We start from the raw sequence: 24735 nt of genomic DNA, 5'->3' as shown, positions 1-24735 counted from the left end.
CTTATTCTGTATCTACCTTGGTAAGCACTTGGAAAATATTACAATCATAGTTATTTGGAAGTCCTCTTAATGTGTTATTGGATTCTTGTGAATTTGAACTTTTTTTTAATTGGATGGACCTTTTGATTACAAATGTACAGTATAACAGGAGAGGCAAACCACAAGAAAATCAACAAAAATATGCACATAAAGATAAAGGAGGAGATAGCCCAAATCTCCCTTAGCCTAAGACGGTGGGTTAAACAAAAGTGAAGTTGATCAGGGGTAAGGTTTCTGGTGAGTTGTATGTTGTTTTTTAATGGAGTGGAATGGAAAACAATGTCATGGGCAGAGAGAAGAAAATTATCCCATGCCTAAGGGATGGGTAGGGCCGTGAGTGGGAGGTAGGAGAGGAAGGACATAGCTGGAAAGCCAATTCAGCCGGAAAAAAGTTCAGCCTGGGTGGTGATGGAGTTGATTAGTAGTTAAAGTAGACCCAGCTGTTGGAGAGCTTTGAAAGCAAACTGCACCTGTTGGCTGGGTGTAGTTAAATGATGTGGTCAAAGTCGTAGGTACGGAAGAGAAGGAGGATGTGATGTGGTGGTAAGTGGGAAAGTGTGGAGAAGGAGGCTCCAGTAAGAATAAGGGGGAGTAGTCCAGTTTTTGAGGTAGTCAGAGGAAAGAAAAAAGGAATTCAATCACAAAAGAGAAATGGCAGAAATCAAGTGATACTGTGAAGCAAGTGCTGGTGAGGAGAGTTCAAAGGTTGTTCTCTGGCTTTAGATAGAGTAGCACTTCTAGAACAATGGAACTCTGCATGGCAAATAAAGGTATTGCTTCTTGTTTTTCTTTCCTCTTTCTCCCCTCCACACCCCCCAATTCCTTGTAAAAATACAGGACTCCTCCAGACCTCAGCCTTCTGTTTCCTTCCCAGTTTGGGTCCAGCTTAGTGCTTGAGGGGAGTAATGAGAGGTAGGGGGAGAAGGGGATTGGTGTCATGCTACCTACACAGTAATTATACAGGCTAGGATTAATCTAGCCCTAAAATGGCTATAAGAGGGACACTGAGCTGTGCAGCAGTGATAGTATATGGTTTGAGGAAATGGTGAGGTGATGTCAGCAGCTGCACTTCACTGGCTTACGGCTGAATCAGCCAGCCCAATCTTTTTCCGTTAATGTGCTGTGTAACGCTGAAGGTGACTCAGTAGTTTGCTGTAGGCCAGACTAACCATTTTCATTTACCCTCTTAAACTCTCCACCTGAGGGAGGTGAGAAATAAAAACCTCCTGTTGTTCTCCCCTTTAGCCCAGGAAAAACTAAAGGGGAAATAGAAGACAAAGATGACTTGTTAGTCCCTAGAGAGGCTGATATCAAGGTAGAAAGGAACAGCAGTGGGAGAGGAGAAAGGATGCATGGCAGGGTGGGGGGAATGCAGATGATTTTTGGAGATCTTCTGAGGCTTTAAAGCAAAATTTGATTGTGCCTTTTTCTAAAAATCCATTCTCTCTAGATTTATAAATGCATTCCTCTTTCTATTATTATTCATGCAGTCTTTCAGTGTATGAATCATCTGTAGCACTGTACTGTCCTAAGTACTTAGAGGAGTCCTCAGCACACGTAATTGCTCAATAAATACCTTTGCCTACACTGACAGTGATTTTGGTGAGTGTTACTTCAGATGCAGCGCTTGGTGGCTTAGGATCAACCACTTACTGAGCAGTTACTGTGTGCAGAGCACTATACTAAGCTCTTGGAAGAGTACAATATGATGATGGTATTTGTTAAGTACTTACTAGGTGCCAAGCACTGTTCTAAGCTCTAAGGATACAAGGTGATCAGATTGTCCCACGTGGGGCTCACAGTCTTAATGCCAATTTTACAGATGAGGAACTGAGGCACAGAGAAGCGAAGAGACTTGCCCAAAGTCACATAGCTGACAAGGGACAGAGCCAGCATTAAAACCCACGACCTCTGACTCCCAAGCCCAGGCTCTTTCCGCTAAGCCACACTGCTTCGCTATAACAGAGAACTATAACTTCTATAACAGAGTTGATAGATTGCCCACAATGAGCTTACAGTCTAGAGATTTGAACTTCCATGAAATGCTTTGGCATTTCTTTTTCTGAAGCCTACCAGTGAGCCTCTAAAAATGTAAGAAATCAAATCTCTGTCTCGACAACTGCAGGCTTACTCACTGATTGATTGAACATTTTTAGCTTAGGGGTCTTACAAGATAGCATAAGAATGGTTAACAAGAACCTTAAGTAGATACAAGAGCTAAATGGCAAGTTTTCTCTTGAAGCTTCATTCATCAATTATCCAGCAAAGCTCCTAAAATTAAGTGAATTTTCAGTACTAATGTCAATCATTTATTGGTATTTATTGAGTGCTTTCTAAAAGCAAGTAGCTAATCAGTGACAGTTTTATGTGGCATGACAGCTAACTTTTTAAAGTGAAGAGGACAGGTTGATGATTAGAAATAGGAAAAATAAAAGAGATGGGAGGATTTGTACTTTTCCAACTTTGGTTTGTAATTATACAATTAAATCTATATTTTTTGTAACCAGTTAGGATTGTGACTTCTAGAATATTCACTAGTAATAAAATTCTGACTTTTGAAATGTCAAAATACTAAGATGTCTGTCAAAATATTAATGTCCCAGAAAAAAAATAATGTTCCTGAATTTTGCCTAAGAAATCAGGTTGATGGAAAAATGATTCAGTGAGTTTTCTTGAATACCCTCTTTTTTTCCCTCCACCTTAATAGAAGTTTCTTTCCTCAGGATAATTGTATTTGTTTTAAATTCAGCAAAAGCAGCATCTGTTCAGACAAAAAGAAAAAGAACAGTGACATCTATGCATAGGTTTGAGAGAGCCATAAAGTTGTGATAAACTCTATTTTACTCTTGGCTCTGAAATGGTTTTCTTCTATTACTCAATGACCTGGAAATTATTTAAAGCTCTGGTTATCACTATTCCAATGTCTTGCAAACTTTCTCAATAGACTGGGCTCCCAGAATTTACTTCAGAAAATCTCAAGAGATGCAATCATTCTTCTTGTGGGTGATATAGGTTCCCCCGCCCCACTAAGCAACTAAGAATTTCAGAGACAGTATGCAGAAGAAGAATTTCCTGTTAGTTCTGGAGATGGCATCTATTGCCAAAACCCATCTCCTGTCAATAATGTAAAGGGGTTCCTCTAAGAGAGTCCCCCCCACCAAAAGGAAAATAACCCATCCATTGCTCCAGTATAATTATGAATGAAACATGTCAAGAAGTCCAACACAATACAGTTTACCGTCAAGCCTTTACACTGGTGTAGGAACCAGTAATAAGCTGTTGGTATTTGTTAGAGTACAGTCCACAGAGCAGAGGCTCCTGGACCCCTCTTTAAATGCTCCAGTGCTTCTTTTCCATCCTCCCCTGTTTCCACCCTGAAGGTGGGCTTCCTCAACTCTGACATCACTCTGGGGGGAGGTGAGGATCTGGGACATTTCTGAAAAATGGCCATTTATTTTGGAATGTCCCCTGGTTGGGAGGTTGGGTAGTTTTTGCAAAGGGTCATGGTTGGGGTCAGCTAGTACCGCTTTCTTGGGATGTTTGTCCAGTGGATAATCATAATTGAGGTGTTTAAGTGTTTCTATGTGTCATACACTGTACTAAGTGCTGGAGTGGATGCAAGCAAATCAGGTTAGTCACAGTCCCTGCTCCACATGGGGCTCAAAGTCTCACTCCCCATTTTACAGATGGGGTAACTGAGGCCCAGAGAAATGAAGTAACTTGCCCAAGGACACACAGCCGACAAGTGGCAGAGCCAGGTCTAGAACTCATGACCAGGCCTATGCTTTATCCACTATGTCATGCTGCTTCTCTATAGCGGCATACTTCTCTAGCAGATAAAGTGGGGGAAGTTTTCCTCCTCCTTCACTATTGTCGATATCAATTGCTTTTCTGGTGGTGATGGGATTTTCTATTCTTTGTTGTAGCCCTTTGGTCTTTCCTCCCTTGTATAGTACCTATGCAGATCCCATCAGACTTCTGTACTCTATTATTGTGTGGCTCCTAATACCAGCCTTTTTGTGTTGCTGCCAAGAAGTACCTGCCCCATTCCATTCTCCTGGCCCTTCCAGTATTCCCCTTAGATACACTTTGAGCCCCCGTAGAACTCAGCCCAAGAACACCTCAACGCCTAGTCTCCCTAACAATACCTACTGGATTTTCAGAAATAACACCTGTTGTAATGATTTAGAATTCCGGTTATTCTCTTTGACATCCAACCACGTACGAAGTGGTATCCCTTCTAACTCTTTCAATTATTCCCTCTAGTGATTTATTACTCCTGACCATTAGCATTAAGACTCAACCCGCTCTATGCTCTGTAACTTCCCTTCCTTTTCCAACCAACCCACCCACTTGGCTCCTCTAATGCCAAAATACCATGCTTCACTTTAATCTCTCTCGCCATCTAATTCTTGCTCACGCCCTCTCTCCTGCCTGAATCTCTCTCATCATTCTTACCTGACAGATCACTACCCGTTTTAAAATTCTGACTAAAATTACATCTCCTCCTGGAAGTCTTTCCTGATTGATCGCTCATCCCTCAGCCTGCCCTTACCTACCCTCGTTCTGCATCACATTTTTACTTGGGTCCAAAACCTCTTAGCACTTTGATACTCAACCCACCCAGACCTTCACAGCACATTTATATATATGCTGTTATACTTGGTTGCTCCCTCTACCTTTAATTTCTCTTAGAGCCTGTATCCCCCACTAGATGTAAGGTCTTTTATCCCCCACTAGATGTAAGCTTTTCTTTTTTTAGTGGTGTTTAAGTGCTTACTATGTGCCAGGAACTGGGGTAGCTTCAAGATAATCCCTGTCCCACATAATAATAATAATGGTATTTGTTAAGCGTTTACTACATGCCAAGCACTGTTCTAAGCACTGGAGTAGTTACAAGGTTATGAGGTTGTCCCATGTGGCACTCACAGTCTTAATACCCATTTTACAGATGAGGTAACTGAGGCACCAAGAAGTTAAGTGACTTGCCCAAAGTCATACAGCTGACGAGGAGTGGAATTTGAACTCACGGCCTCTGACCAAGCCCTTGCTTTTTCCACTAAGCCATGCTGCTTCTCACATGGGGCTCATGATCTTAATTCCCATTTTACAGATGGGGTAACCGAGGCATAGAGAAGTGAAATGACTTGCCCAAGGTCTCCCAAGAGACTAGTGGGAGAGCTGGGTTAGAAGTCAAGTCCTTCAAGATAAGCAGCGTGGCTCAGTGGAAAGAGCCCGGGCTTGGGAGTCAGAGGTCACGGGTTCTAATCCCAGGTCTGCTACTTAGCTGTGACTTTGGGCAAGTCACTTCACTTCTCTGGGCCTAAGTGACCTCTTCTGGAAAATGGGGATGAAGACTGTGAGCCCCACGGGGGACAACCTAATTACCTTGTATCTACCTAGCGCTTAGAACAGTGCTCAGCACATAGTAAGCGCTTAACAAATACCAACATTTTTTTTTTCTGACTCCCAGGGCCATGCTTTATCCACTGGGCCATGCTGCTTAGGGGTTGTGTCTACTAATTCAGTTGTACTCTTCCAAGTGCACAAAGCAAAATGCTCAGTAAATGCCACTTAGTGATTATTAGGGACTTTTCCTTCTTTAATTTTTCCAAACACTCGTTGAACCTACTGATACTGTCTACCGGCATACCTTCCTTTGGTTATAAATTCCATGTATTTTCCACCTGCTTTGGAAAGTGTTTCCTCTTCGTAGGTTTTACTCCTGCCACCTGCTAGCTTCTGGAGCTGCCCACTCTTCTCATTTCATTAAGAATTCCAGATGCCCCATCACTCTCATAAGCATGACTATTTTTATGGAGACACGCTCTCTAGTCGGGCAAAAACTATTTCGTCCCACATGGCGTGAGTAGCGGAATGGAGTACTACCTGTCAGGATAATGCGAATGACTGTTTTTCTTGTGCTTGAGGAAAGAAAGAAACCCGACTCTACCACTAGCACGATTCACAGCAGATAAGAAATTGTCATTAAGAGAATGAGATGAGAAAAAAGGAAAGTCACATCTCAGTATCCCATTGCTATTACTGATAAGAATGTCTAAGCAAACCAAATATGCATTTTTGTGTTTTCCTGCTTCAGGGACACAGCAGACGCCAAGAGTCTTATCCTTGTGGCAGGCACAGATCACATTTTGGCAGGATCTGTTAGTCCTGCTGCTCCATGAAACACAAGAAATGTCTTTTTAATGTTTTTTTCCTCCACTACTAAATCATGCTTTATGGAGGATTTGGTGAACAAATCCCGTTTTGGCCCTTGAGAGGGAGAGATAGATAAAAACAAATCGGCATTTTTTCAGACAGGTAAATGACCTAGTCCAAATCCAAATCAAAGCACAGTGCTGATAAACAAAGGAAACCTCCATCGGTTGGATGAGGGGGAAAGAATCCAAAGGACAGAAGGATAAATATGTTTCCTAGAAAGTTCCACTCTCGTTATAGTCATTCAGCTCTGAGTGATAAAGGCTAGTTTGATGTCAACATTTACTGGAGTGTTTGTGTCCCACAGATGGCATTAATCTGAGAAAGAAATAGGTCATTGACTAGTATTTTGCTCTTAACCTTCAGTGATTTAAAGGAATGAAAGGACTTGGTATCACAGGATTCAGGGGTCTGGGTGTCAGAGGATCTGGAGTTCTAATCAGGGCTATGCAATTTACTGGCTGGTTTGGGGCATGTTTCTTCACTTTTCTATATCTCAGTTTCCTCCTCTGTAAAATGGTGATTGTCAGATTTGATGGGGGAGGGATTTAATGCAGAGGCAGGTTATGACAAAGGCCAGGTATTAAGACAGATGAGCTCAAGGTACAAGCCATAAGTAGGTTTTAGAAGAGAGGAGGGAGAGTTCTGGAGTGTGGGCAGAAATCAGCAAGGTAAGTTGGAGGGGACAAGGTGAGTGGGTGCTTTAAAGCCAGTGGAGTGATGCTTTTGTCTGTGGTGGCGGGTGGGCAATCACTGAAGATTCTTGAGGAGTAGGGAAACACGGACTGAATGTTTTTATTTAAAAAAAAATGATCTGGACAGCAAAGTATGAAGTGGCATACAGGTGGCAGGGAGGTCAGTACAGAGGTTGTTGGAGTAATCAAGGATTAGATTAATATGGTAGCAGTTTGGATGAAGAGGAAAAGATTCATTTTAGTGATGTTGTGGAGATAGACCTGGCTGGCTCTCTCCAGTCAAAGAAGAAAGGAAGAAAAATTAGCAGTGGGCACTTATCTTTATATGAACAGAAACAAGTAATAGACATGGTGATATGTAATTCACAATAATCAGTGGCTAGTGGACAGCCTCTTGTGTTAAGTATTCATTGGCTATTTATTGAGTCCTACTGTGTGCAGAGCACTGTACTGGACACTGGAGAAGGTACAGAGAGGAGAATTCCGTCTCCTTGGCCTGCAGAGGACTTAATCTAAAGAGTAAGAAACACTGAAGACTGAAGTTTGGCTCTGTGGAAAGAGCATGGGTTTAGGAGTCAGTGGTCATGGGTTCTAATCCTGCCTCTGCCACCTGTCAGCTGTGTGACCTTGGGCAAGTCACTTCACTTCTCTGTGCCTCAGTTCCCTCATCTGTAAAATGGGGATGAAGACTGTGAGCCTCATGTGGGACAACCTGATTACCTTGTATCTACCCCAGCGCTTAGAACAGTGCTCGGCACATAGTAAGCGCTTAGCAAATACCAACATTATTATTAAGTAATAAAAAAGGAATCTAATGACGATCGAGCCTCTCTTCAGAAATGACTGATGAGCCTCAATACCACATTCTGAGCCTCATTGAGAATACGAATAGCAAAACAAGAGAAAGGAACAAAAGCAGCCTTAGATTCAATATGAGCGGCTACAGAAGAAATTTTCAAGCTTCTCAATGGCCCGGAAAAACTGTCTTGCCAGCTGTCCAGCTGAATGCTTTTTACTTAATGCTTCCTATTAAGCTTCCATCCTGCCCCCACCAGCCGGGCCGACCGAATCCCCAAAGATGGCAGTAGCGGGGCACCATTTCTTCCAAGTTGCTTGTCTCCACCCTCTCAAATCACCTGCTGTCGCTTTAACTACTTCCTGAACCCAGTCAGTACTGTTCATGGAGTGCCTGCTGTGTGCTAAGCACTATACTAAGCAAATGAGAGAATGCACTAGATGTTAGAGTGCAAAAGCCTGGTTGTTGGGGAAGCAGCATGGCCTAGTGGATACAGCATGGGCCTGCAAGTATGAAGGACCTGGGTTCTAATTCTGACTCTGCCACTTCTCTTCTGTGACCTTGGGCAAGCCTCTTAACTTCTCTCTGCCTCAATTTCCTCATCTGTAAAATGGGGATTAAGACTGTGAGCCCCATGTGGGACAGGGACTGTGTCCAGACTAATTACTCTGTATCTGCCCCAGCGCTTAGAGCAGTGCTGGCCACATAGTAAGCACTTAACAAATACCACTGAAAAAAGAAAAATTCAGGCTATCACACTGACTCTGAAAAGTTCATTTTGCATAAGGCTGTAGAGATCCTTCTGACCCTGAAATAATGGAAATTTCTGCCAGGAAATTGAAAATGAGGTGATTGAATGAGATCAGCGATGATATCATTATGAGTACGATGTGCCTGGACCCAACTGTGTGGTGTAGTTGCAAGAATCTGCTCGGCCATTTCCTGGTTGGGATTGTAAGTTGTTGTTCTCCTAGTCACGTCAGGCCGATGGAGTAGTTTAGGGAGTGATGGACAGACTCCAAGCAGCACTTCTGCCCAGGTATTGATTTGAAGTCTTCCTCTAAAGTACAGTTATCTTCTGTTATTACACAGAAACTCGATGGTGCTCATAATGCATGCCCGGAGCTACTGAAGAAATAGAGCCAGTCAAAGCAAAAGATCCCCAGAGTAGTGGGACCACATAAAGATAACTAGAAACTCTCTCCAGAGTTATGTTTTTGAATATTAATAATAATGATAATTGTGGTGCTTTCTATATGATGAACACTGTGCAGACACAGTGCCTCACCCACTGTAATAATGCTGGTATTTGTTAAGCGTTTACTATGTGCAGAGGACTGTTCTAAGCGCTGGGGTAGATACAGGGTAATCAAGTTGTCCCACGTGAGGCTGACAGTTAATCCCTATTTTACGGATGAGGGAACTGAAGCCCAAAGAAATTAAGTGACTTGCCCCCAGTCACACAGCTGACAAGTGGCAGAGCTGGGATTCGAACCTATGATCTCGGACTCCCAAGATTGGGCTCTTTCCACTGAGCCACGCTGCTCGTAGTATAAAGAAGAGGGAGAACAGGGATTTAATCACCATTTTACAGATGAGGACATTAAGGAACAGAGTAATAATTGTGGTATTTGTTGAGCACTTACTATGTGGCAGGCACTATACTAAGCACTGTGGTAAATATAAGCAAATTGTGTTGGACGCAGTCCCCGTCCCACATGGGGTTTATAGTCTCAATCCCCATTTTACAGATGAGGGAACTGAGGTCCAAAGAAGTGAAGTGACTTGCCCATGTTCACACAGCACACATAAGACAGAGTCAGGTTTAGAACCCACAGCCTTTTGACTCCCAGGCCCGTGCTCTGTCCGCCTTAGCATGCTGCTTCCCTGATTGGTTAAATGCCTTCCCTAAAGTCACATATGAGGCAAGTTGCAGAGCTGAAGTTAATCTAATCCTGTTCTAAATAATGTTTTGGTTGGCCCGCGGCCAAGGAGATAGTCAAGGGACTATCCTAGTCCTTGAAGGCTGGGATTTCATCCGATTCATACTGTGTAAATTCCACAAAAACTCATCTGATCGGTGCATGCTCTCGGATGCATTGATTAATGTGGATCAATACTGGTAACTTCCTGTGTTTTGCTAAACGCTGCTGGTTCTTCCTCAACAAATCTAGGATCCTCCCTTCTTTCCCACCTAGACAATTGCTACTCTGGTTCGAGTTTCACTTAGTACAAGGAATATGTCTGTTATACTGAACTCTCCCAAGCACTTAGTTCAGTGCTCTGCACACAGTAAGTGCTCAATGAATATGATAGTATGATGATCTGTACGAAGTAAGCACTTAATAAATACCACTGATATCATGGTTTGTTGAATATTGTGTTTACCGCTTCACTGGTGTCCCTTCCATCAGCCTTTCTCCTCTATCTCCTGCCTCCTTCAATTCTTCCGTCTAAACTGCCCCCAATTTTACACGTCTCCCATACTTGAGCCACTGTCCTAAGAAGTGGGAAGTATTGTGGCCTAAAGGAAAGAGCATAGGCCTGGGAGTCAGAAGACCTGGATTCTAATCCTGCCTCCTCAACCTGTCTGCTGTGTGACCATGGGCACACCACTTAACTTCTCTGTGCCTCAATTTTCTCATCTCTAAAATGAGGATCAAATCGTACTCTTTCTACTTAATGATGGTAATTGTTAAGCACTTACTATATTCCAAGCACTGGTCTAAGCGCTGGGGTAGATACGAGGTCGTCAGGTTGTCCCACGTGGAGCTCACAGTCTTGATCCCCATTTTACAGAAGAGGTAACTGAGGAACAGAGAAGTTAAGTGACTGGCCCAAAGTCACACAGCTAACAAGTGGCTGAGTGGGTATTAGAACCCGTATCCTCTGACTCCCAAGTCTGTGCTCTTTCCTCTAATGCTGCTTTTCTACTTAGACTGTGAACCCCATGAGGGACAGGAAGTGTGTTCATCTTGTATCTAACCCAGTGTTTAGTACAATTCTTGGCACATAGTAAGGATTTACCAAATACCATTTTCATTCTTGTTAAACTCTGGCTCAGATCAATTTGTCTAATTTACGTATCTCTTGGCACACTTCTCTCCACTTTTCCAAAACCTCCACGACTACACATCTCCCAGGATTTCAAGCAAAAACTCCTCAGAATTGCTTTCAAAGCTTTCCACAGATTTAATATCATTTATTTTCATCCACCCTTTCCCAGCTTGCACATTTCATTCCTCCCAAAGGTCATCCTCCCACTACTGCATCCTGCCTTTACTCTCTCCTCCATCTCACCACTCAAACTGTTCCCCACTCAGACTGGAATTACTTTCATGCATTCAATCATATTTAATGAGTTCTTACTATGTGCAGAGCACTATACTAAGCACTTAGAAAGTACGATTGAGCAATAGAGACAATCCCTGCCCGTAATGGGATTACAGACTGACCAGAGCACAGCTTTCCTTATCTTCAAAGACATCCTAAGCATCCCAACTTCTTCCAAGAAGCCTTTTCACATTGATTTATAGTGTCCTGGTGCACCAGCCCAAAAGTCACTCTTTATTATTTAAGTATTTCATTCCTATCCTTGGCATTTTGTACACAAATATTTCTTTGTATGTTCAATTGTTCAACGCTCTCTATGCTGGCATATTAAGAATATCCTTGCTATATCCCTTCTTCTTTCTCCTACTCCTATTTTCAAGTTCTGTAATAATACTACTAATTGTGATACCCAAGTCCTTACTATGTGTCAAGCACTGTAATAATAATAATAATAATGTTGGTATTTGTTACGCACTTACTATGTGCAGAGCACTGTTCTAAGCACTGGGGTAGGTACAGGATCATCAGGTTGTCCCACGTGAGGCTCACAGTTAATCTCTATTTTCCAGATGAGGCAACTGAGGCATAGAGAAGTGAAGTGACTTGCCCACAGTCACACAACTGACTGTACTAAGCACAAGGGGAGATACAAGATAATCCGTTTCCACATGGGGCTCACAGTGTAAGTAGCAGGTAAAATAGGTATTGAATCCCCATTTTGCAGATGAGGAAACTGAGACACAGAAGTTAAGTGACTTGGCTGAGGTCACACTTTTGTTTGTCTATTCTTTCCCTTGGAGGGTAAGGTACAGTGCTCTGCACACAGTAAATAAATTTGGAAATACATACAAAAGCCAGAAAACACTCTCTGACTTCTTCCCTTATTGGTTCTGTACCCCGACCTAATCAGAATTGCCTCACTCCTTATCCATTCTTACACCTACACTTCCTTGACTGGTTCTGCTTCTTCCTTAGACTGTGGGACAGAGACTGTAACCTACCTGATTATCTTCTATCAGTGCATTTAGTACACTGCTTATCACATAGGCAATTTAAAAAATTCACAACTATCATAAGGGGTTTGTAGAATATTGGGGAAGATATTTAAAATAATTTACAAATGAAACAGTAGAGAAAGAGTGAGCCCTAGTGATTAGACCAAGGGCCTGGAAGTCAGAAGGACCTAATCTCAGCTCCTCCACTTTGCTCTGTGACATTAGGCAAATCATGAATTTCTCTATGCCTCAGTTACCTCAGCTGTAAAATGGGGATTAAGGCTGTGAGCCCCATGTCGGACAGGGACTGTAACCAACCTGATTAGCTTGTATCTACCCCAGGGTTTAGAACAGTGGCTGGTGTGTAGTAAGGGCTGAACAAATACCATTAAAAAACAAACAAACAGGAGAACAGATAGTAAAGTTAAAATGCCAGGATGAAATATCAGAATAAATAACTGGATTTACAATTGTATGAACTAATGTGTGTATATATACACATTGAGGATGCATTAGGAACATATCTGTTTAAGATAAATTATAATCCACATTAATAATGCTGGGGTTCCCTCTTGGTGCAGGTATCCCAGAAAATATACAGCAGATTGTTGAAGCTGAGTTCCTTGGGCAAAAAATTAACTCAGACATTTCATACAGCAAAATGGATGAACATCAATGGTTTCATTTTCTTGCATTTTTTTATGGTATTTGTTAAGAGTTTACTACATGTCAAACACTACATTAATGGTCCACTTCTGTATCTTCTACATAGCCCAGAAATCTTGGAGTCTATTGTCCTGAAATGCTTCCCTTCAGATTTGTGCCTCATTTGGGTGACACCTCTTTCCTTACCATTTAAACTCAAGTCCATTAGGTTCCTCAGCCAAAGCCATGAGATTGAGATGAATCACGGTACCCAGCAAATCCTTCTGGTATAGCTGATTCCCAAAAAAGCAGCAGCAAGAGAAAGGAGACAGGACCGTGGCATCTACTCTCGAAAAGAGTACGAGTCAATCACTGCCTTCTTCAGCCCCCCCCCCCCCCACCTTTTTCTAAGGTATTTAAGGTTTTACTCTGTGTCAGCACTGAGGTAGACATAAGCTAATCAGGTTGGACATAGTCTATGTAATAATAATAATAATAATGTTGGTATTTGTTAAGCGCTTACTATGTGCCAAGCACTGTTCTAAGCGCTGGGGTAGACACAGGGGAATCAGGTTGTCCCACGTGGGGCTCACAGTCTTAATCCCCATTTTACAGATGAGGGAACTGAGGCACAGAGAAGTTAAGTGACTTGCCCAAAGTCACACAGCAGACAAGTGGTCGAGCCGGGATTTGAACCCATGACCTCTGACTCCAAAGCCCGTGCTCTTTCCACTGAGCCACGCTGCTATGTCCCACGTGAGGCTCACACTTTAATCTGTTTTACAGATGAGGTAACTGCAGTGTAGAGAAGTGAAATGACTTGCCCAAGGTCATACAGCAGACAAGTGGCAGAGCTGGGTTTGACTCTCAGGACCATGGTCTATCCACTAGGCCATGCTAGTCCTTTAGGCCTTGCCTTCGCTCCACCGGGTTAGCTATTCTACTCGCCTTCCCCTCTCAGCTCAGCTGACAATAACGATAATATTAAGTATATTTGTTAAGCACTAACTTTGTGCCAGGCACTCTACTAAGCTCTGGGGTGGATACAAGCAAATCAGGTTTTGATGGTATTGATGCCTGTCTGCTCGTTTTGTTTGGCTGTCTCCCCCTTTTAGACTGTGAGCCTGTCGTTGGGCAGGGATTGTCTCTATCTGATGTCGAATTGTACATTCCAAGGGTTCAGTACAGTGCTCTGTGCACAGTAATCGCTCAATAAATACAATTGAATGAATGAATGAATTCAGCCCCTGGTCTCACGTGGGGCTCACAGTCTCAATATCCACTTTACAGAGAAGCCCGGTGGACCTAGGCACAGGGAAGTAAAGTGACTTGCCTAAAGTCACAGAGCAGACAACTGGTAGAGCAGGGATTAGAACTCATGACCTTCTGACTCCCAGGCCCGTGCTCTATCTACTCTGTCATGCTGGGAGTGGACCATTGGAAATGGGAGTTTGCAGCTGGAAAGGGGAGAAACTCTGCCCCTTTCTCCCTTTCAGCTCAGCACAAGCCCAGAAGGGAAGTGGTTTTCTGTCACCAATCACTTGGAATGCAGGGCTGCATCACTACACTCCAGGTACAGTCGGCTAGGTTTCTGATAATTGCCAGGTTCATTCATTCAATCGTATTTATTGAGCACTTACTGTGTGCAGAGCACTGTACTAAGCACTTGGACTGTACAATTTGGCAACAGATAGAGTCAATCCCTGCCCAACAACGGGCTCACGGAAAGGGTCAGGCTTGGGAGCCAGAGGTCATGGGTTCTAATCCTGGCTTGTCAGCTGTGTGACTTTGGGCAAGTCACTTAACTTCTCTGTGCTTCAGTTCCCTCATCTGTAAAATGGGGATTAAGATTGTGAGCCCCACGTGGGGCAACTTGATCACCTTGTTCCGCTCCCAGCGATAGAACAGTGCTTTGCACGTAGTAAGTGCTTAACAAATATCAACATTATTAAATGCCACGTTGCAGTACAGGTCCTCTAGCTTTGCAGCTCTTCTTAGAGCTCCTGGTGGACAGAAATATTAAGGAAGAACAGAGTGATGAGCCATGTCAGCGGTAATGGAAATGCACCCCACGATACTCTCATTTCTCAAAGAGTAGAATACAGAGGATGGAAGAGTTCAAGGGTGAAATGTATCGAAATGATTTCCACTAGCTAAAATGTCAAATGCTTTAAAGGGTCTTTAAAAATCAGATTTCTAGTGTAAGTGATCTGTACTCCCTTTATAATTATGTTTTAAATGTAAAGAAACACTAAAATGTAAAATGAAATGACTAAGCAAATCTCTGTACTGCTTTAGTCGTTAGCTCTGGAATCAGCATAGAATAAGAATTCTTATAAGAATAAGAACAAGCATTCAAAAGAACCCAAATACATAGGCTAGACTCAACTCTTCCTCCCCTTTCCTCCTATTTTCCCCTTTACCCTTTTCCCCCTTTCCTCTTTTCCCTCTCCCCTTCATCATGTCATTTGTTCAAAATACAAAAAGAGAAAAGAAAATAAATGCAGAAAAGTTGAGACCGTTTATTCTCATCTCAACTTTCCTCTCGATCCACAGAAAGTCTTTCCGTAACAATGTAAATGATGTTTGTGATGGATCAATTCGAGCTTTGCAAAATTAACTGGGAGAGTCATGCATGTTGAACTAGAGTTGAGAGTTTGCCCGAGAATAATTTCTAACAGTCCAATCCAAAGATTGTCCTTCAAACAGGTACTGAGATTGCATCCTGAAATGGCTGGCGAATGATTTGAATGACTACAGAATACAGCCCTGAGGCACTGTCTACCCCAGAGATTTTAAGCTCTCTGAGGACCTATTGAATTATCCCAAATGCACAATACAGCATTTCACCCTGTGGGAGCTCAATCGATATTATTGATGAGAAGCCCTTCAGTTATGTTGGAAAGACAATGAACTCAGTATATAGGGTACTTCTAACCCACAAAAATTGTGAAAAATAGAAATTAACTGGATCTTTATCACTGAGGCAAAGTGAGATAGACCATTGTTACCAAGAAAGAGTGCTTATATTTCACATGTGGAAAGTTAAAGTTTTCAAAAAATTCAATGTCAATTTTACATAATACTTATAGAGATAATTTTGGGTTTGGTTCAGAGAAGCAGAAAGTGAGTAGTGAGAAACTCAGTAGGGCATTGAAAGACGTCTAAACAATGTGAGAAGCAGCATAATATATTGGATAGAGCATGAGCCTGGGAATCAGAAGGACCTGGGTTCTAATCCCAGCTCCTCTACTCATCTGCCGCATGACCTTGGTCAATTCACTTAACTTCTCTGTGCCTCAATTACTCCATTGATAAAATGGGGATTAAGACTGGGAACTTCATGTGGAAGATAGTGATTAATTTGATTAGCTTGTATCACGTTCTGCACTTAGAACCATGCCTATTACATAGTAAGCATTTTTTAATGGTATTTAAGTGCTTAACAAATACCATTAAGAAGAAATCTTAATTTTGATTCATCTTTATCACTCTTTGGGTAGAGGGTAGCTAACAGAGAGCAAAACTCAAAGGTAAGCAAGAATGAATCTGCATAAAATTCTTACTACCTCTTTCAGAGCACTGAGGATGAAACAGACTGTTGTACCCAAATATCCCAGAAAGTGTCCTCAGTTCTTTGACCATCATGAGAAGGTAAGAAACCACTTTGCCTTAAAGGCTGTTTAATCAACTATAAAGTGGACAGAAAAATGCTGGCTCCCTAACTATATCCCAGATTTGTGGAGAGAAAATGCCACGTTTGAAAACCGCTTTGAGCTTCTGAGAAAACCGCGGCTTCCTCCTACAAGGTATTTAATTATTAGTTATTTCACAAAGTCTCACCATATTTTCTTTCTCATTTTCCTTAGTTCTGTCAATATGTATTTAAAAAATAGCATGTGTAGTGGACAGTCTCAGTATGTCCTTGAACCGTGTGTCTCGAGAATGTGTGGGGTGAAGGCAGCTGTACAAAATGAAACATCAATCTATGTGAACAGCATTCACAGACATTTTGAGTGAAGCCAATTTAAAAAAAAAAGTTATATACACAAGCATTCCCGGCTCATCTGATTGAAAGCTTTCTCGATGTCAAGAGTCACGGAGGGCTGCCACCTGATCCTGTCTATTTTGATTTAGGGTGTAATTTGGGTAACCATGAAATCAGATGCCAGCGGGGTTTGCTGTAGCTGTAAACAACACTCATCTGAAAGCAACATTGCTGGAGCAACTGGGATAAGTGTGGTAATGGTGAACTGTGGGGGTAGTTGTCTGGCCTGAGGTACCCCTGACACATTTCTCTGGCAGTAGTCATCCAAAATGTCACTTAGGGTAACACAAACGCATAGGAAAGTGGTCGAAATGCTTGTGACAGTTTATCAAAGGCATGTCAACTTCTGAGAGCCTTTGAGATACTGTTCCTGTTGCACTGGAATTGAAACCATACCTGACTGTTTTCATTTTGAAGACATAATTCTGGATCTGGCTAAGAAGACTGGCAGGCACTGGTATAGAGGGTGAAGGCGGGGCTTGGGGAAGACCAGAGTCCAAGGAGCACATAGTGCAGCTTACGTAAGGATTAGTTAGGAGACCGGGAGCAAAAAGCAGAAAATGCTGCCATACTTTGACTGGGCTGAGAATTCTTCCCACCCAGCCTGCCAAAGAAGAAATTGCTGAAGAGGACATCTTAGCCAGATGCTGCCATTTTGCGAACCAAATGTTCTTTCCTGGAGGGACAAGAACATCTGTGAGGTCTCTATTGAACCTTGATTCCCTTTTTCAGATGCTGTCTAGATATTGATGCCAGCCTGGTTTGTACCTAGTTAACGGGCTCCTTGAGCATTGTGAATCGGAGCTTAGAACTAAGTTTGAGCTTTTTCAGTGTCAACTGTTATTTACTGCTGGTAAAACATGACTTTCGAGGTGTGAGGAAATAGCACTAAACTGACTTAGAATGAGCTTCAAAGTGACTTTTACAATAGAGACTGTTTATCATTAATTGCCAACCTGAACTGTGACAGGTGAAATTTAATATTAAACAGAGCCAGGTCCTTAAGCGCTTAGTACAGTGCTCTGCACATAGTAAGTGCTCAATAAATATGATTGAATGAATGCCGTCAGACCCATATTTCGTCTCAGTGGGTCTGGTCTGATGAAGGAGGTGGAAATATTGGAGACCAGGACTGTGAGCCCTAGGAAGGGGAGAAAACGTTTTTAATTGCTACCTGCACATTTTCTCGGCATGCTTAGGATGGTATTTTGAACGTAGTAAATGCTTAATAAATGCTATTACTACTATAAGGGACACTGAGGGGGTTAAAACGTGTGTCTTCACCCTTAATGGAGAACCAGGAATGTAGTGTTGTGGCATAGCCCATCAACCAATTCATGGAGGTCATCCCAAGAAGCTTTCCCTGACTAAGCCCTCCTCTCCTCTTCTCCCACTCCCTTTTGTGTCACCCTAACTTGTTCCCTTTATTCTTCATCCCTCCCAGCCCCACAACACATATGTATATATCTGTAATTCATTTAGGTATATGAATGTCTTTTTCCCCCTCTAGAATGTGAGTTCACTGTGGGCAGAGAATGTGTCTATTATATTGTCCTCTCCCAAGCGCCTAGTACAGTAACCTGCACACAGTAAGCAGTCTATAAATACAAATGAATGAATGAGGGGACTGCTGGTGGGGAGCCTTCAGTTTCATGTTTCCTTCTGAGTTTAACTCCCATCTCCCCTACCCTCAAGCACATGAAGCATGATCACATTTTGGTTATGAAGATGCAGGACATTCCAGGCCAGAGGTGGGATGTATGTCAGTGGTGAGATATACAAGATCGAGGTACAGTGAGTAGGTTCACATTAGAGGAAAGAAGTGTGTGGTCTGAGGTCTAGTAGGGACTCAGAAGTAAGGTAGGAGGGGGCAAAGTGATTTAAAGCTAATGGTAAGGAATTGCAGTAAGATGCAGAGGTGAATGGGCAACTACTGGATTTCTTGGGGAGTGGGTAAACATGGACTGAACCATTCTGTAGAAAAATGATCCTGGCAGCTGAGTGAAATATGGATTACATTAGGGAGAGGCAGGAAGAGAAGTCAGCAAGGAGGCTGATGCACTAATCATGGCAAGATAGGATAAATGCTTGGATTAACATGGTAGCATGTTTGGAGAGGAAAGAGTAGATTTTAACAATGTTTTGAAGGCTGAACTGACAGGTTCTGATGACAGATTGAATATTTGGGTTGAATGAGATGGCTGAGTCTGGAAAAACAAGGTTATGGGCTTGTGAGACAAGGAGGATGGAGGTACTGTCTAAAGTGATGGGAAGGCCAGGGTTTGAGAATATGAGGAATTCTGGTTTGTACTTGTAAAGTTTGAGGTGTTGGTGAGGCATCCAAGTAGAGATGCCTGATGTAAATTTTAGGATCCTCCACAAAGAGATGGTAGTTGAAGCCAGGGGAGTGAATGAATTCTCCGAAGGGAGTGAATGTAAATGGAGAATAGGAGGGGATCTGTAAATGAGCCCTGAGAGACTCCCACAGTTAGGAGATGGCAGGCAGGGGAGGAATTCCCTCTAAGCATCTGCTTGTGCTATGTAGAGAACGTACCAACTCTGTTATAATTGTACTCTCCCAAGCGATTAGTACAGTGTTCTGCATTCAGTAAGCACTCATCAAATACGATTGACTGAACCTTCAAAAAGAGACTGAGAAGGAACTGCCAAAGAGATAGGAGGGGAACTAAGAGAGTTCAGTATCAGTGATGGCTAGATAATGTTTCCAGGAGAAGCGGGTGGTCAGCAGTATCGAAAGAAGCTGATAGGTTGAGGAGGGTTAGAATGGGGTAGAGGCCATTGGATTTAGTAAGAAGGAGATCACTGGTGATCTTTGGAAGGGCAGTTTCTGTGGAGTAAAGGGTCTGAAAGCTGGATCATCAGGGATCAAGGAGAGAATTAGTGGAAAGTGGAGACAGAGGACGTAGACAACTCACTTGAGCCGTTTGGAGAGAATGTAAATGGAGAGAGTGATCTTTCAGAATGCAACCCCACAACTGAAATCGTTACCTCCCTTTAATCCTGCTCAGGTTGTCTAATGGCAGCTCCCCGAAGACTGAGACCAGCAGCAGCACAAAAATGATAACCTCTTCCTTTAATAGACTCGTTGGATGACTGTATTTCCCGCTCCCATGTCAGCAGAGCCAGACTCCCTGGTTCCTCCATCCTTCAACCTTCATCATCCTTACCCAACTGGCCCTCCCCATTGTGGCTGCCTGTTGCCATTCATGGTGACCAGGCAAGCAAATTTTTGTATTTCTTTGTTATGGCTTATGTTAAGTGCCTACCGTATGTCAAATACCATTTCAAGCTCTAGAGTAGATACAAGTTACCCAAGGCATAGTGGATAAACATGGGCCTGGGTGGCAGAAGATCATGGGTTCTAATCCTGGCTCTGCCACTTGTTGGCTGTGTGGCCTTGGGAAAGTCACTTCACTTCTCTGGCCATCAGTTACCTCATCTGTAAAATGGGGATTGAGACTATGAACCCCATGTGGACAGGGACTATGCCCAACCCGATTTGCTTGTATCCATCCCAGCGCTTAGTATGGTGCCTAGCACATAGTAAGTACTTCACAAACACCACATTCTTCTTCTTCTTCTTATTGTTATATTGGACATAATTCCGGTCCCACCTGAAGCTCATAGTCTAAATAAAGATCCAGGTAGGGATTTTTCAGCCTCTTTTGATCTCATGGAAGCACAATGGCCTAATGGAGTCAGAGGACCTGGGTTCTAATTCTCTCTGCCATTTTTCTGGCCAAGCCAGTTCAGCTTTCCAGTGCTTCAGTTTACTCATCTGTAAAATTAAGATTAAATATCTGTTCTTCCTCCTTCTTAGACTGTGAACCCATTTGAGACAAGGACTTGGTTTGAATTAATTATTGACTTAATTATCCTGTATCTGCCTTGAATCCCCATTTTGCAGATGAGGGTACAGATTAGTTAGATGACTCCCCAAAGGTAAAACGGCAAGTAAATTCACTCAGTCGTATTTATTGAGTACTTACTGTGTGCAGAGCACTGTACTAAGCACTTAGCACTGTACTAATGGTGAAACTAGGTATAGAACCCAGGTCCTCTGACTCCCAGCCCATGGTCTTTTCCACTAGGCCATGCTTTTTCCAAAAAGAACTGCTAAAAGGCTCTCTGAGGATTTCTTCTCTGCTTGGCACATTGATGGACATCAAGGTCCCATTTATAGGAGTTTTTTGAAGTGAGGGATAAAATAACTTAAAGAGGTTTTATTTAGAAGGCTGACTGAAATAAACCTAAGGAATAGGAGGATAGGAGTGTGAAGAAGGTAGAAGTGACTCGAGCTCTGGGTCAAGAAGAGTGAGTGAATAAGTGAAATCCAACCATGATCCCCCAAACCTCATTTGAATCAATAGTTTCAATCTCTTCCTCCCACCAATCCTTTTTTCTATTTCACTGCTTATAAGTAGTGGAACTGTGAAAAGAGGCCAGCAGATAAGTAAGATGTAGAAACGAGGGGAGACCAGGCACAGACTAATCCATCCCTGAACCAGCAGGAATGATTCAGAGTTGAACAAAATGAAATGTCTTCTGGAGGATCTACTGAGCAGGACAAAAGCACTCAATCAGCTAACCGTATGCACATTTATTGCCTTTTTTTGCATGATATTCAAGTGCTTGCTATGTGTCCAGCACTGTTCTAAGGGCTGGAAGAGATACAAGTTAATCAGCTCAGACACTGCCCCTGCCCCAAATGGGGCTCTGAGTCTAAATAGGAAGGAAACGAATACTTCATCCCCATTTTACAGTTGAGGAAACTGAGGCACAGAGAAGTTAAGTGACTTGCCCAAGGTCATACAGCATTCAAGTGGTGGGGTCGGTATTAGAACCCACATCCTATGACTCCAACACTTGTGCTAGGTCACACTGCTTCCCTATTAAAAACTTGCATTATTAATTTTCATTCCATTTGAATTACAGACTTTGTCTTTAGATAGGTTAATACTTTCATGAGTTCATCTCAAAGATTGTGTCTATTTCAAAAAAAAGTATTGATCATACCAAAAACTCTCAAAGCAGCTAATTGACTAACTTTACCGTCTAATAGAATCCTTTTCCATTCATTCAAACTACTATTTCATTATCCTCTTTCCTTTATCAGAAGTATGGGTTACATGTTTTCTGATTTGTTTAAAACATGAGTCACTTAAGTGTGATCTGATTAACTATTTCCAGATTCCATTGTTGCTGTTTCCAAATTCCCCATTGGAAACTGAAATGGGGAGCCTGAAGTTCTATTGGTGCTATGAATCCACAGAGAAACAATGCAGCTTAGTGGAAAGAGCTGGGGCTGGGAGTCAGAGGTCGTGGGTTCTAATCCCACTTTTGCCACTAATCCCACTTCTGCCACTTGTCAGCTGTGTGACTTTGGGCCAGTCACTTTCCTTCTCTGGGCCTCAGTTCCCTCATCTGTAAAATGGGGATGAAGTCTGTGAGCCTAGGTGGGACACCCTGGTTACCTTGTATCCACCCCAGTGCTTAGAACAGTGCTTTGTAAATAGTAACAAATGTCATTATTATTATTATTATTATTACTGAACATAGCAAGGTTTTGCAGTGACTAGAGATGATGTTTCTCAATCTTCTCCTGGCTTACATTCCAGGATATTTGTCTTTCTCCCATACCCTTCAGGCAAGACATTTTGGGTTTGCCTTGAGAATTAAGAAAGAAAGTCAACAACTCTTTCTATTCTATTTGCATTGCACTATGCCAATGTTTCTTTAGTTGTACATCTCATCTTAAAATTCCAAGGGTGTCCACACATGGTATCTCTCTGTGTCAATAGCTGTAATTAAACACCATGCCAGTGGACTTGGTATTTCTCATTCAGAGAGACACCATCATCGACACCAAAGGCCAAGCATTTTAAGAAGTGCGCAGGCAACCCTCTAAACAAACTCCAGAGCCCTGATTGATTGAATAGTTACTTCTTCAGAGATGTCTTCTGCAGCTGCCAGGATAGTCCATATGTTCTGGGGCAAAGGGTTCCAGACTAAGTACCAACTCTGCCAGTGGTCTGCTCTGTGTGACCCTGGGCAAGTCACAACCTCTCTGATCATCTGTTACCCCACCAGTAAAATAGGGATCTATTGAGAATCCTCTGGAAAGAGGACTCTGAAATACCTTGTATTTGCCCCAGTATTTTGCACATGACTGGGCACATTGTAAGCACCGAGTAAATGCCATCATCATCACACCCCATATTACTCTCACCTCTTTTGTGGCCCTTGTGCTTGGATACTCACCCACCTCCCTCCGCTTCCTTTAATCTCTGTGGTTTCTCCTGCTTGTAATTGACTTCAGTGTCTGTCTCCTCTGCAAGATGGCAAGCTTCTTGAGAGTGGAGATGGTGTCAAGTACCTCCACTGTGCTCTGCACAGAGTAAACACTCAATGAATACTATTGATTAATTGGTTAAGAATATCCCTTCAGAAGTGGGAGAGAGGTATACCTTTATGGACAGAGGATATGTCATGAAAGAGGGGAATGAGTGTGAACTTCGGCTCACAGGGCTCATCAGACAAAGGCCTTTTGCTGGCTAGTTACGGAGACAGTTGTTTCTAGCTGCCTTGTGGAAACAAAGAACTTTATGGAGAATGTGGCTTTTGGATTTTTCTTCTGTGACCCCTGAGAGTAGTGGCCACTGCTCAAGGATAATTCTAAGGCAGGAGGATTTTCCACACCTGACTGGTGTGACCCTCTGGGGGCTGACGATATTTTACAATATCACTGTTGCTCATACGAATGACAGCATAATCTAAGGTGGACCGGTAAACACTGTGCCCTGTTTTCTCGAGACAAAGTTTTGGAAGAAGAAAAGGCAAGAAGTCCTGCTAGATGGGATTATTAATAGAGCATGGAGAGCGATCAATTTCCACTTGGCAGGGAGGTCACTTCCTGATATTTGCATGAGCAATTACTGATGTGACCCAAGGAAAAATGTAGCCATTGGTGCCAGGGCTTTTTTTATGATCTTGGCAACTCAGTAAAGTTCTCAAGGCTTGTGATGAATCGTTCTAAAATGGTCTCCTAGGGAAGTTGGATTGTTTTCTCTTTTCTTCGGGAGGGGGGAATCTGAATTGGGTTGTGCGGTGACTTCGAATAGATTTTCACGCAATTCTGAGCACGAATAGGTTTGCGCATAATTCAGGGGATGAATGGAGTTGCATATAATTCAGAGGACAGCTCCAGCACCAAACAAGGTCTACACTAGCAAATGGGAAATTTAGGAAATTAGCCAGATAATTCAAACTGAGAGATTTACAACCAATTGGCCAAATGATCTGCATATTTCAGCTGAAAGGATTGTTGATCTAAACTGATTCGTTGCCCCAGCTCTCTTTTTGACCTACTGTAGACTTGGACTTAAAGTTTTGAGTGTTTTAGAAAATGCAAAAAGTGACCACTTTTGACCTGACAAACCAGTGGAGTAGAAGACTGTGAATAAGAACACTGCCTCTAAAAAAGTAAGTCCATCAAAAAATTACAGCTTGGAAACCTAAGGAAAGGGTGGTCTGCTCCTTTTTCATGATAAAAAGTTCTTCTGTAACTTTCCACTTGCATTTGGGTATGTGTGGGTTTTTTTTTTTTGTGGAGAAGGGGACAACCATGTTATCTGACAAAGGCACCACAAGACATTAGGCTGACAAGACATTAGGCTGAATGTGCAGTTGAGCTTTGGGTCAGCAATAATTCAATTCAAAATGTGAAACAGATAGTGTACTTATTGGATTTTAGCAGTAATCTCTGCTCTCCCTTACATCAGCAGTATAGCAATTTTAAGTGAAGGGTGGACTGGTCAAACCTTTGACATGGAAATCAAGGCCCTACGTATCTTAGCCTAGATCTGAGTAACCAAATAACTCCTTCACAATCCAGAATCACCAGTTTGGCCCTTCATCGAAAGTTGTTCTTTAGCATTTTCTGTG

The 24735-nt window shown here is 42.5% G+C and overlaps 1 long non-coding RNA gene across 1 annotated transcript in view; it reads left to right on the top strand.

Annotated features, from left to right (window-relative positions):
* Positions 1–573: 573 nt before the first annotated feature.
* The window catches only part of LOC114806622, a 60109-nt gene continuing 35947 nt past the window's right edge, over positions 574–24735 (top strand). The window contains exons 1-2 of the long non-coding RNA XR_003754678.2: positions 574–809; positions 16301–16376. This is a non-coding gene — a long non-coding RNA (uncharacterized LOC114806622). The remainder of the gene's footprint in view (positions 810–16300; positions 16377–24735) is intronic.

Source organism: Ornithorhynchus anatinus, chromosome X1, assembly GCF_004115215.2.
Source record: "Ornithorhynchus anatinus isolate Pmale09 chromosome X1, mOrnAna1.pri.v4, whole genome shotgun sequence".
In the NCBI taxonomy this organism is placed as follows: domain Eukaryota; kingdom Metazoa; phylum Chordata; class Mammalia; order Monotremata; family Ornithorhynchidae; genus Ornithorhynchus; species Ornithorhynchus anatinus.
This window is presented reverse-complemented; position numbering and strand designations above follow the sequence as displayed.